This window comes from Phocoena sinus, chromosome 14, assembly GCF_008692025.1.
Source record: "Phocoena sinus isolate mPhoSin1 chromosome 14, mPhoSin1.pri, whole genome shotgun sequence".
NCBI lineage: Eukaryota > Metazoa > Chordata > Mammalia > Artiodactyla > Phocoenidae > Phocoena > Phocoena sinus.
Genome location: NC_045776.1, coordinates 74,522,356 through 74,536,584, shown reverse-complemented (window position 1 = coordinate 74,536,584; position 14,229 = coordinate 74,522,356). Strand labels below are relative to the sequence as shown.

The 14,229-nt window shown below is 45.5% G+C and overlaps 1 pseudogene; it reads right to left on the bottom strand.

The window, feature by feature from the left end:
- Positions 1–4,182: 4,182 nt before the first annotated feature.
- Positions 4,183–13,940, bottom strand: LOC116765032 (annotated as a pseudogene).
- Between the last annotated feature and the right edge of the window lie 289 nt (positions 13,941–14,229).

Below are 14,229 nucleotides of genomic sequence, written 5' to 3'. Positions count from 1 at the left end.
GCAAATAACTTCATAGGGGGCCAACGGTCATCTTTTTTCTTTTTTTGTTTTTCTTGTTTTTTTAATTGAAGTATAGCTGATTTACAATATTGTGTTAGCTTCAGGTATACAGCAAAGTGATTCAGTTATATCTATATATAGTTTTTTTAGATTATTTTCTCAGAGGTCATCTTTTGAGGCTCTTTCCCCTTCTCCCTGTTCCCAATGGCCTGGGAACTCAAAGTTAATGAGAACAGCGAGGAGAAAGAGACCCAGAGAGGGCGCTGACTTGTTCAGGGACACACAGCAAGGCAAGGGCTCAGCCACTCGGGTTTTAGTTCTGCCACCGAGCAAACACAGGTCCCAAGAGGTCTGTGTCTGTGTGCCCAGTTCCTCAGCACACACATGGACACCTGCCAGGTTTCATCGGGCACTTACCCCACCCAGCAAGGAAGGAAAACAGGCCCAGGAGCACACAGGCCAGAGGGGAGACAGACGTGCAACTCTTGTGTCCAGGACCATGAAAATGCAACTCCCAGGCAGCTCCCACTGGCTTCCTCTGTAACACAGAAGGCAAACATCTCCAAGGTGGGACAGAAGCAGACCCCCTTCTCTGTTGTGATGATTAATTTTGTGTCAACTTGGCTAGGACCATGGTACTCAGATATTTGGTCAAACAGTCTTCTAGATCTTTTTTTGAAGGTATTTTTGAGATGAGATCAACATTTAAATCAATAAACTTCAAGGAAAGCAGATTACTCTCTATAATGTGGGTGGGCCTCATCCAATCAGGTGAAGGCATGAATAGAAAAAAGCCTGGGGACTTCCTTGGTGGCACAGTGGTTAAGAATCTGCCTGCCAATGCAGGGGACACGGGTTCGAGCCCTGGTCTAGGAAGATCCCACATGCTGCAGAGCAGCTAAGCCCATGCGCCACACTACTGAGCCTGCGCTCTAGAGCCTGCGTGCTGCAACTACTGAGCCCACGTGCTGCAACTACTGAGCCTGTGCGCCTAGAGCCTGTGTTCCGCAACAAGAGAAGCCACCACAATGAGAACCCTGTGCACCACAATGAAGAATAGCCCCTGCTCGCCGCAACTAGAGAAAGCTTGCGAGCAGCAACAAGGACCCAATGCAGCCAAAAATATCAATTAAAAAAAAAAAGAAAAAAGAAAAAGGCCTGATCTCCCCCAAGGAAGAAGGAACTCTACCAGCAGATGCTTCCCTGGGTTTCCAGCCGGCCAGCCTACCCTGCAGAAATTGGACTTGCTGGCCCCTGCAATGGCACAAGCCAATTCCTTAAAACAAATCTTTCTCTAAATCTAGATCTATAAAACCTATAGTTCTGTTAACCTCAAAAGTAAAACAGCCAGTTATTTTACCAGTAAAATGGCTTTATTCAGGAACAGCAAAGAATTTCAATTTGGGACAAGCAGGCTACAGCATAAGCCATAGGCAAGTCCAACAAACAAAGAAGAGGAACATTATTTTATAGAGACAAAGGAGGAAGTTGGGAGGGGTTGTTTTGAATGAGAGTCCATTGGAGAAAAGCAAGAATTCAGGCTGATGACAGGTGATTGGCTTAGTTGCTGGGGTAGTCGGTTTCCTCCAAGACATGCAATGTACATCTTTCCTGTCCAGGCCTGTCATCGACAGTTTTTTCCTGTTGATGCTTCTTGTTGGGGTCTGTTGATTGACTGTCTTTCCTATGACTGAATTACAGTGGTACTTGAGGTGTGTGAGAGCGCCCCCTTCTGGTCTCCTGACTCCACTTAAAATGAGGTTTCCCTTTATGTGTTCATTTTCACTGTTCAGTTTCTCTGGAGAAAGTTGCTTATCACACCTGCACATTAAGGGCCCTTCCCTCCTTTTATCTGACTTCTACTGTAACACCTAGAGGTAGGCTGGGTGGGCAGAGGTCATAAGCCTTCTTTTCTAGATAAGAACATAGAGGCTCAGAGAGTTGAAAAAATTTGCCCAAGGTCACACAGCTTGTAAGTTGTCTGACTAGGTTCTAACTACCCGTTTTCCAAAGTCTATGCTTTATTTTTATTTTTAAAATATTTTATTTTGAAATCTTTTGAAACACAAAGAACTCTCTCATATCCTTCATCCTGAAAATCACCACATTTGCTCCTCATTCTCTATGTATCAGTATCATTATTACTGAGCCATTTGAGTGCATGTTGCAGATAACTGGGCAGAAGCCAAGAGATTTCCTGTATACCGCCCCCCCGCCGCCTCCTCCCCCTCCCCCAGCCACACAGCCTTGCCCACTACCAATATCCCCCAGCAGAGTGGGAGAGTGGGACACTTGTTACAAGTGATGAACCTTCATGGACACATCAGAATCACCCAGTCCCCTTTACTCTTAAATACTTGCATATGTATCCCCTAAGAATATGGGTATCTTGTTACATAAACACAGAATGACAACCCCATTCAGAATTGTACCTTTGATACAATGCTATCATCTCTTATAGCATATACAATGGATATATTCTTATATTCAATTTTTACCAGTTATTCCAATGTTGTTCTTTATAGCAACCCCCCCTCCCCCAAATCTAGGATCATGTTACATTTAGATGTCGTGTGTCAGAGATGGGTCTCCTGGGAAGCCACTGGGAAAGGGATGGTGACTTTTTATTGGGGAATCTCTCAGTGTTCTAATGGTCCATCCTTGAAGTAGTTTGATGGGGCAGATTGAGCATCCCTCATTTGTGGCCCATTTAGTTTGGTCCCAGGGACACCGTATTTTATGACCAGCTCCTTAATTCTCTGTGGGTCAGGCCATCCTGACTGCCCCTCCACCCTACCACTCATGAAGAGAAGTGTGTCCACATCATGGGTAAGTGTTGTCTCATGGCCGCTATGATTGTCGGGGTTCTACCATCCCAGTGCTGTTAGGGAGGCCTGTGACAGCATCTTCTAGTGGAGGGGCCACCCGAGCTCTTAGTGATTGATGAGCTCCTCTCACTTAGTGTGTATTCTTTATGGCCTTGGTAACGTGTATTCTCTGCTTTTCCATGGGAGATAATTTGGTGCTTTTCTGGACTTAGTAGCAACTCCACCCAAGCATATCCACTTCCCTGACCTTTGAATCCCATCTTTCCACCATCTCCCATGGGAATATCAGCATTTTGTTCTCACCTGGCAGAGGCTCTCACTTTTTCCATTTTAGAGCCTGGCTAACAGCAACTCTGCACGGTCTCCTGGGGTCCTTGCCAGGGTGTGTGAAGTCCTGAATTCCAGGAGGGGGACTTCCACGTCAATAAACTCTTCCGCATCTGACCTGACACTGTAGCCCCTTGATCAAGCTGCCCTCGGGGTCACTTCCACACACACCACCTGACTTTGCTGCTACATGCTGACCGGGGTCTTCTGACTGTTCGGGAAAATAGGTCACCCCTCCCTCAGCAGGCCCAGCGCGCCCCCGGCTGGGCTATTTTGGGACTCAACCCTACTCAGTCTAGTGGGCAGGAGGGGAAGTGGGTGCCAGTCATGCGGGGTCTTATGAAGAGAGACCTCTGCAGAGTCTCCTTGCAAGGGGGGAGGTGCTAGCTTTTAACAGAAGGGGTAGATGGGACATTTCTGAACCCCAGGTTCAGAGGAGTCTGGGGATTCAGGATTTTCAGGGGCTTCCACTCTTATGTCCGCAGTCTATGTGTCAGGTCCATTCTTTCCCAGGTAGGGTCTTGACCTTGCTTAGCAGGCCCGATTACTTTGAGAGTATATAACTCTTTTACACCAACTAGGATGGTGATTAATCAAAATGATCATGAATTACAAAGTGTGGCAAAGATGTGGAGAGACTGAACCCCCATTTATTGCTGAAGGGGATGTAAATGGTGCAGCTGCTGTGGGCTACAGCAAGGTGGTTCCTCAAATGGGGGTGCAGGGAGGGACTCCACCCTTATCTCCTTTGCTAAACATTAGATCTGCTGGTTTTTGTTTCCCCGGAAGGAACTGCCCAGAATGGGGCTTTCTCTCTGGGGAATCAAAATTTATGGCTCCGGTGCTCCCAATTTTCATTCCAGCATTTCCGTCATCCCTTACACAGGTGCTCCTCTGTTTCCAAATCTCATGAATTTGGACTTGAACCAACAGCTCCCAATACCAGTGCCCCAGACTTTTCTATAACCTGGGCCGGCTGGCTTTGCACAAACTACCAGAGCTCAGCTGAGAGAAATACTTATTAAAATTTTTTGTGCAAGAAACATTGCTTTATTGTTTCTTGTGGTCATACAAACAGTACAAACTTATGGCCAAAAATTAATAAAATCTGAAAATTCAAAAAAGTATAAAGATTAGCACATCTCGATTGGGTCCAGCTACATTTCAAGTGCTCAATAGTGACTACTGTATTACACAGGGCAGTTCTAAAACTTTTCCTGTAAATAATCAGAGATGTGGACAAAGGGTGAACCAAAGATGTTTGTCTTAGGATTACCTGTAATTGAAACTTGGAAGGATCCTAGTCTATCCAACAGTAGAATATTCCACAAAATGTCAGCTCCACAAGGCAGGGGTTTTTGTCAGCTTTGCTCATTGCTATGTTCCAGTGCCCAGAACGATGCTTGGCACATAGCAGGTGCTCAATTAATATTTTAAGTTGAATCAATGAATACGCACATACACATACACACACACATATAATATGCAGATATACTTCTTGGCTCTGTGCCTTGCGATTAACACCCAACAAATGGTATTTGGCTACTATTTTTGTTGTTATTGACAATAAATTGGACCACCAGCCCTCCCACCAGGTACAGAGAAGAGTGTGAAGATTGGGATTCCTCTCTTTTGTCTGAGTCTCTCCTGCTGCCTCTCAGAGGATATTGTCGGAGAACAGGCTCTGGTGGGGAGGGAGCTGTGGAAAATGCTATCTGTAAAAGAAGAGAGAGCACAGAATGGCGGGAAGGATGGGGGTCAGGAGACCTGGATTCTAGACCCAGGGCTGACACCAACTCATGGCCCTCTCGGGATTGAGGCCCCCCGCCCCCGCCCCTAGAAATGAGAGGTCTGGCCCAGATGGCCCCGGAGACCTTGCCTTTAAGAGATTCTGGCGTTCAGAGGATGGCACATGTCCAGTTCTCTTCCACCTGGGGAGGGGCTTCTCCCCGGAGTGTGGGTCTCGGAGAGGTTCCATAGCTCTGTCTAAAACCGTCGGCCTCGTACATCAGGTCACTATGTTCTTGGGGCTGAAAGGGTGAAGCACATGGTCACACTGGAGAGCTGGGCCTCCCACCTTGGCACTGGTTCTCAGTGAACATTTATGGTGGACAGGTGGACACTGTGATGTGCCACCTGGATCCCCTTCAAGGAAGGACCATACCCCCTCCTGAGTTGTCCATTCAGTGGCCGATCCACGTTAGGGTATAAAAGACCTGCCACCTCAGCCTTCTGCAGGACAACTCTGAAGGCTGTTGAAGCTCTAGGGCTCCCCAGCTGCACCTCTCCCTGTGCTGGTACCCGCTTAATTCCCCTCCTTTACACAGGTGTTGGATCCAATGGTCCTCCCCTGAAACATCCTGCACATAAACTTCATCCCAGAGTCTGTTTCCTAGGAAACCCATCTATGACATCATCAACCCTCCCCACACCCGGCATGAGAAAGATCTCTACTCTTGGAGTGGGAAGATCAGACCCTCAGCACCTACGTAGCTGGGTGACATGCCCACGTCCTCAGCTGCTCTGAGTCGCTCATTTGTCACATGATATTGAGGGGGGAGGGGATACAAGGCAGGATGTTTAGCTCAGTGGAATAAACACTGGCGTTGGAGTCTACCGAGTTAGGATCCCAGCTCTACCACTCCCTAGCTGAGTGGCCTTGAGCAGGTGACTTCACCTCTCTGAGCCTCCTTTTCTCATCTGCAAGATGGGAGTAGAAAACATATCTCATGGGGTGTTGTGAGGATTTAATGAAATAATGAAATTTAAGGGCTTAGAACAGAACCTGAGCCCAAAGCAGGTATTTATTAAGCGGTGGTTGTTATTGTTTATTTTTCTTCTTAGTGGAATGAGCCAACTGGAGCTGTTAAAAAAGTTACTTCCAGACAAGGAGGCATTAATTAAAGAATGAACTCTGGGTGAGGGATGTGAGAAGTCCAGGAGCTCTCTGTATGGGGCCAAAATGATTGTAAAATAGAGAGCACAGCCTGACACTATATGAATGTGAGTGACCTCTAGCAAGAGGTAATTTCTTAGGAAAGAATGGTCTCTATCTACATGCCCCATGCTGTGTGGAGGGGGTGGGGGAAGGACGGCAGGGAAGAAGCAGAAGGTCTCACCGACACATCCCAGGAGCCTACTGGAGACCCGTCCCATTTCTTTAAGCATGGGTAACTCAGCCAGGCTCTAGCCTCTTGTGCCAGCCGCTGCCAGCTATGTGGGTCTCCACCACCAACGTTTCCTGTAGGGTCAGCCGGGTCCAGAATCACAGGCCTGAAGAGCAATATTTAGAGAGAGAATAGGTGAGGAAGCTGGGCTATGTCTGGGGGGTCTAGATGCTTCTGGAAGAGAAAAGTACCAGCCTGGCACAGGCTGGGACTCAGGGCAGCAGGAGGGGTCCAGCAGGGCACTGCTTCCTGGGGTGTGTCCTGGGTGCCCTGCCCTATGGAGCACAGTGAACAGAGGGAGGAGCCTTGCATTTGGGCTTTCATAGACTTCTGTTTGAATCTTACCTCTGCCCTTTATTAGGGGTGTGACCTTGGGCAGGTCTTTTGACCTCTCTAATCCTCAGTATCCTCATCTGTGAAATGGGAAGAATTGAACATCCTTACCTCAAAGGATGTTGTATGAGGATCTAGACAAGCATGTGAAATGCTCAGCACAGTAATTGGGACATACTAAGGGGTCAATACATGGCAGTTACAATAATCATAATTTTTACAATGCTATTAGGAGTGTGTTAGTCTTATAGCAAGCTCTTAGTTCCTGGGAACATTTATTATTGTTGCTGCAGCTGTTGTTATTTTAGTTGAAATTTCAGCTGTTTCACTCATTTTTTGTTAAGGTTTGGACAAGCTCTTTACCTTTCAGAATCTTGGTTTAGTCATCTGTAAAGCAGGTAGCATAGTGCCTACCTCACAAGGTTGCTTGCACGTTGTTTTAAAATTAGATGGAAAGGCTTTCCCTGGTGGGCGCAGTGGTGAAGAATCCACCTGCCAATTCAGGGGACATGGGTTCAATCCCTGGTCCGGGAAGATCCCACATGCTGCGGAGCAACTAAGCCCGTGCGCCACAACTACTGAGCTGCGCTCTAGAGCCTGTTCTCTGCAACAAGAGAAGCCTGTGCACTTCAACGAAGAGTAGCCTTGCTCGATGCAGCTAGAGAAAGTCTGCACGCAGCAACGAAGACCCAAAGCAGCCAAAAATAAATATATATTTTTAATGCTTAAAAAAAATTAGATGGTAGTAGTAAAGTGCCCAGCAGAATGATTAGTACCAGAAGATGATCAATAAATGTGGGAACTCTCCCACTTCCTACATTTCCAAGGTGCCACAGCTGTATTCATGGGTCATTTATGTGGGGAGCTAAGCCATGTGGGGGATAGAGTACCTGGGTTTTGCAAGTTGCCTTCTCAGGTATTGTCCAATAATAGGGTTTTCAAAGTCATAATACTTTTCCAGTAGATGCAGAGGAGCTGGTGCTTCAGGACTAATTACCAAAACAGTCTGAAATCCCTGAGCTGTGTTGAATCTTGTTTCCATGCTTCCTTGCTCCCAAGCATAGACTGTCAGGAGCTCCAGGGCATACTGTGGGGGCAGCGGCTTCCCAAGCTTCTCCTTACACTGAGTAGAGGAAAAACAATCAGAAAAGTGGGTTTTCTCTAGCTTTCGTGTAAAGCACATTTCTCATGGACCAAATTCAGCCTGCCACTTGTTTTTGTGTATAAAGTTTTCTGAGAGCAAATCTGCACCTATTCATTTATGTGTAGTTTATGGTGGCATTCAGGCTACAAAGGGCATTGTTGAGTATTTGTGACAGAGACTGTGTGACTTATAAAGTCTAAAGTATTTGCTAACTTGTCCTTTACGAAAAAACTTTACTGACCCCTGGTTAAAGGCTTGCGCTCTGGATTCTGACTGATGTGGGTTTGAATCCTGGCTCCACCATTATCTGATTCTGAGCAGACAATGTAGACTCTTGGAGCCTTATTTTTTCTCATTTGCCAAGTGAATGGTAATAATTGCACCTTCCTCAGAAGGATACTATGAAAATTAACTGAGAGGAAGGACTTGTAGTGTTCCTAAGAGCTTAAAGAAGCAAACTTTTTTTTTTTTTTTTTCCGGAGGAAGATATTTAATCCAAAGTCTCCAACTCTTTCACAGGTAACTTTCATGTACAATGACCATCACATAAGTATCCAGGCACACAAAGAAAGAAGACACCCAGAGTGATGACTAACAAAAACAAAAAAGAAATAGTAATAAATCCACAAAACTTTAAATATTGAAGATTTAAACACAGGCTTTAAAATAACTAGGAACATTATGTTCAAACATATAAGCATTTGAAATAGTAGGTAGCTAGAAGCCAGAAAAAGTAACATGGCAGACTTAAAAAAGAATGAAATAGAAATCCTAGAACAAAAAATGACAAAAATGTAACTAATAGCTCAGTAGCATAGACATATTTAAAGGAAAAATTAGTGATTGGAAGGCAAATTAGAAGAAACTATTCAGAATAAAGCATGGAGAGAGAAAAAGATGGAAAATGTAGAACAGGGGATAGAGATTTGGAAGAGAGAACGAGGAGGTCTAACATACATTTTATGGGAGCTCTAAGAGGCAAGAAGAGAAAGGGAGAACGATAATATTTTAGGAGAATGGCTGAGAGTTTCCAAAACTGATGAAGGATATCCACAGATTCAGGAATCCCAGTGAAGGACCCCATGAACCCCAAGCAGGACCAATAAAAAGGGATCATCATTAAGACACATCAGCTTGAAACCAACAAAATCAAAGTAAAAGTGAAACATATAAATGCAGCCAGAGAAATAAGATAGATTACCTACAAAGGCACCACAGTGACACTGACAACTGATTTCTCACTAGCAACACTGGAAGATGGAATGATATATCCAATGTACTGAAATGCATATCAATCCAGCAAAAATACCGGACAGCAATGAAGGGAAAATCAAGACCTTTGCAGACAAACAAAAACTGACATGTTTGCTGTCAGAAGACGGTCACCAAAGAAATCTTAAAGGGCATATTTCAGGAAGAAGAAGAACAATCCCAGATGGAAGGTGAGAGAGGTAGGATAGAATCAGTAGTGAAGAAAGCAGTAAACACGCGGGTAGATTCCAATGATCATTGGCTCTGTAAAACAATACTAATGCTTTGGGGGCACTTGACAATATTGAGAGACTTAAAATATACAACAAAAGTTGGATGTAAGTTAAAGGTGGTGATGATGGGCTAGAGGAGTTAAAGTATTGTACGATTCCTCTATTATTCTAGAAGAGAGAAGAGAGAAAAAGAAAGAGGGGAAGGAAGGAAGGAAGGAAGGAAGCGGGAGGGAGAGGAGGGAGGAGGAATTAAAGGAGAGAAACAAGGAAATAAAGAGACAATTCTTTGCTGAGTAGGACTGTCTTGCTCATTGTATTTCCTGGCTTCTTTCCATCCATTATCAGCAGCATCTTTATCGCACATCACAAAAATGCCTTTATGAAGCTTCAGTATGTCTTGGGCGGCAGTGTTGCACTTGTCAAGAACCACTTTGTAAGTTCTAAAACGCTCAAGTGCCATGATCAAATTCTTGCAAAGCAAATTGAGATGTCTAGCAAATGTTTTTAAAGTAGGAAGTTTATCCTAGTTACTTTCTTTAACTCATTTATTCATCTAAATGTATATAGAATGCTTATTACAGTTAAGTAAACTCTTCAGTCTGAAGACCCAAATGCTGTTTTTGTTTTGTTTTTGTCTGCTGTTTATTAGCTGAAAGTGTCTTCTGACACTTAGTTTCTCTTTCTGTAAAAGGGGTTTAATAATAATACCCTTAACCAGGTCACAGAATCACCATGGTGGCTTAAATAAGATATGGGACATTTGAAAGTAAACAGAAATGAATATCACATCCACAAATTTTAAATATGATGAATCTGGCATAAGATTAGTGCACAATCCATGTTAGCTTTTATGATGTGTTTTCCTGTGGCAGCTCAGAGAAAGGACATTTATTAGGACCGACTATATGCCAGATATCACGGTATGTGATTTACTATTGCTGTGCCATGTTACTCTTTTGCAAATGAGGAAAACAGGAACCACAGAGATGTTTAATTCACTTGTCCAAAGCCAGACACCTAGGAAGTGAACAGAAGTGTGTGTGTGTGTGTGTGTGTGTGTGTGTGTGTGTGGTGATGCGTGGGGACGTAGCACTCATTAATTCATCTAACAATTATTTTTTGAGTTTCCTAATTACGCACCAGGCACTGTTCTAGGTCCCTGGGATACAGCAGGGATTCAAACATATAAATCCTTCTGTTCCTGTACATTTTTAGTGGGGAGATAGACAATAAACAAACAAATAAGCTCATGCAAAGGCCCTGAGGCTGGAGTAGAGTTTCCCTCCTGGAGGATTAATGAAGAGGAAAGCATAGCCTGGGGGTGGTGGGTGAGGGGGCAGAGACTGGGGCTCAGAGAGGTCGAGGGCAGATCCTGTGAGCTTCTCAAGATGACCTGGACCAGGGTGAGAGTGACACAGGAGGTGACGATGGATGAATTATAAATATATTTTAATACAGGACCAACATCATTTGCTGACAGGTTGGATGGAGGTGTGTGTGGAGAAGTCAAGGATGACCCTTGGTTTTGTCCAGAGTAACAGGAAGGATGGAGTTGTGATTTCCCTTCCCTCCCGACTCCTCTCCCCTCCCCCCCTTCCTTCTTCCCCCCTCCCATGCCTCATCTTTGCTTCCTCCCCACACCTCCCCCTCCTCCTTCCCTCCCTCTATTCCACCCCTCCCTCCTCCTCTTGTCCTCACTCTCTTCCTTCTCTCCCTCCTCCTCCTCCTCCTCCTCCGCTCTCTGTCTGGATGGGACATGCCATCACCATTTGGTAACCAGTGCTTCACAAGGCGGATGAAGGCTCTTCAGCTTGGTTGGACGGTCCCTCAGGAAGGCTCGCTGCAAGCTCCGTGAAGCAGTGGGAGAACTCGCCCTCTCTCTCCAGGAACTCGCACTCTTGGATAAGCTGGACGTAGACTTCAGGGTTAGGGCTGTAGCCTTTGTCAACTGACCTGTCGGGAGTTAATCCCATATGTGAAGATGTCAGCCTTTCTCTGAGTTTCTTTCAATCCCTCTGAGGAGACAAGCTCACTGACCATGGGGTGCAGTGGAAAGGTCAGCAGGCCCAGAGCCAGGAGGCCTGAGGGCCATCTCCAGTCCTCGCACACTCCCATCTCCACTGGCCGTCACCCCATCAAGCCAGCATATCTCTCACCTGGACACAGCAGAGATGGCAGCAGCTCCTTCCTGGATCCTCCCACAGCCCATTCTCTACCCAGCACCCACAGAGGCCCTTTTAAAACCTGATCCTTCCACTTCTTGCTTCCCATGACATCTGAATAAAATCCAAAGTCCTCGCGGTGGCCCAGGAGGCTTGGTGTGACCTGTCCTCCTGCCACCTCTGCCATCTCACCCTCTTGCCTTGATCCTTGCTACTTACTCCCTTGGTTATTTCACTTCTTCAAATATGCCAAGCTCATTCCTGTCTCAGGGCCTTTGCACTTGCTGGTTTCCTCTTCCTGGAGCCCCAAGATCTTCCCAGGTTTGGCTTCCCCTCATCCCTCGGGCCTCGGGTCAGTGGTCACCTCCCTGTTGCCCTGTCTAAACACTCCCTCTAAGCCCCATCATTCTCTTTTGAATCACCATATTTAGTTTTTGTCACAACAAGTTATTCTTTTCATTTATGGTATTTAAATTAGTATTGTCAGGCCCAGGAGAGAAGTTCCCTGTCTGTCTCATTTATGGCCATAGAACAGTGCCTTGCACATGGAAGGTACTCAGTGGAAATTGAGCCTCAGAGATGACACTGCTTCCTGTCCCAATGTTCCTGCAGATTGTCTACAGATTCCAACCCTCAGATAAATTTGATATTTCCTTATGCTTTGGTAAAAGATGAAATTAACATACTGTGTTTACACCAGAATATAGCTGCCTCATTTTTAGAAAGAAGAAGATTCACACACTTTGCCAAGAGTAAAACTAGTAAGCTTGGCAGGTGTTCTATAAAAATATACTGCTCCCAAGATTGTACCAGTTTTTGTAATGTCACTGCCAGTGGCTCAGTATGACCCTAAACATTCTTGCCCCAGAAGAGATGTCTAGGATCTCCTCCCCACTTGAAGGGATGCCCTGTTTAATAAGACTCTCAAAGTAGTGAGAGATTTCTGCTCAGAAACATGAAAAGAGCAGAAGCAGCCCTGACATAGGACAAAGGCTGAAACACCTTGTGGCTGAGAGTAGCTTCTACCCAGGGCATCAAAATGCGGGGGCAGGACATCAAACTCCACTGACTCGTGGAGCTGATGGGATCTAAGCACGAAGCTGAGAGCACGGGGATTCTCCCATTGCTGTTTCTGGACCTCAAAACTCCACTTCAAATGTTTCCTCCCCTTTGACAGGCTTCCAGCCTGTCTCCTAATTTCCTTGATGAATTCTCCTCGGCGCTGAAGTTGTTCTGAAAACTTTTAAAATTGGTGAGGAAGATGACGAGGTCAGCATCTGAATCGGCCCCTGAGGGTTGTGCCTTTGCCTGAGGAGCACCCTGAAAAAGGTGATGAGAATTGAGAACTGATATTTATCATTGAGAAGAGCATCCCTAAATAAACTGCTGAGAACAATCACTAACATTTTGAGTACTAGCACCTGTTCTGAAGGCATTACCAGTCTTAACTCCTAGAATGCTCACAAGAACTCTGTGATTTAGCTTACTATTATTATCTGTTTCCCATTTTTCCAGATGGGGAAACAGATGCTGAGAGAGATTATGTATCAGCCCAATCACACAGCTAGTAGGTGGCAGAGATGCAACTCAGTCTGTGTCCTTTACTCCCTGTTCTTTACGACCTTATATAATTAATACTGTAAACTGGACCATGGCTTATTTTACTTGATCTGCAAGCCCTGCAAAGTACTGGGAATTATGGATGATGAAATTGAGGCACAGAGAGATTAAGTGACTCACCCAAGATTTCACAGCAGCAGGTGCTATCTGCTTTCAAAACTTATACTCTTAACCAGCTCATGAATCTGCAGGAATGGTGAGTCCCCAGCCTGGTCAATGATTAGCGGATTGTTGATACAGCTAGGCTTCAGTTTGCCTATCTCTGTGGTGGACGTGACATAGGTGGTTTATAAACTGCACCTGGGCATTTGTTAAAAGCTTACAGATGGAGGCCCTCACCCCAGAAGCTACTTTCACAAGCTGTGGTTATAGTTTTGGCATGGATAAATCAGAAACCACCAGCCCCAGAGACCTCAGCCTTTTGCTCTCTCTCTGTCGCTGTGGAAATGCTTGCTCTTCCAGCCTCCTTCTCCGCAGTCAGGCAGTTCTAGGCCTCACCTTCACAACTTTGGACACCCGAAACAGGGTCGGGGGCCCCTCGGAAAACACCTCTCCTTCAGGAAACTGCAGATGATGTGGATGGCTTTATTGACCTGCGCGCTGGGCAAATCCTCGTCTGGCAGGAGGTGGTCTTCGATGAACTTGTCTAGATTCTTGGGCCGGGGTATCAACTGAGCTTCATCATGATGCTGGGACAGGAGAGCCAGAGGAGGGCCAGAGCTGGAGGGGAAAAACCTTTTAGCTTCTAACTCTTCTGCTGCCTGGGTCCAGGAGGCTGTTAGTTTCGTTTCATTGGAAGGAAGGAGGTGTGCCGAGTCTGGGCTGCTGTTGGTTTCGTTTCCTTGTAAGGGAGGAGCATTGCCCTGAGTCTTTGTCTCTCAGCAAATTAAACATTCCTTTGATTCTGAACCCTGTTCAGTCTCCCAGCTCTTTCCTCCAGTATTCCAGAATTACTCCCTGCCTTTAACAGGCAACCTAGAACATCTGGTCTTTCTTCAGACTGTACTCTGAAAAGGTACTTTTTAAGCCAGGTTAGTACTTCACCCAAGAGTAAAAACACACTTTTGGTTTCCTTTTCCTCTTTTTTCGTTGCTGACAAAATTGTTTTATTGTCTCCTGTGATTTTTGCAGCAGTACATGTATATTGCAAACAGCAATGGTCAG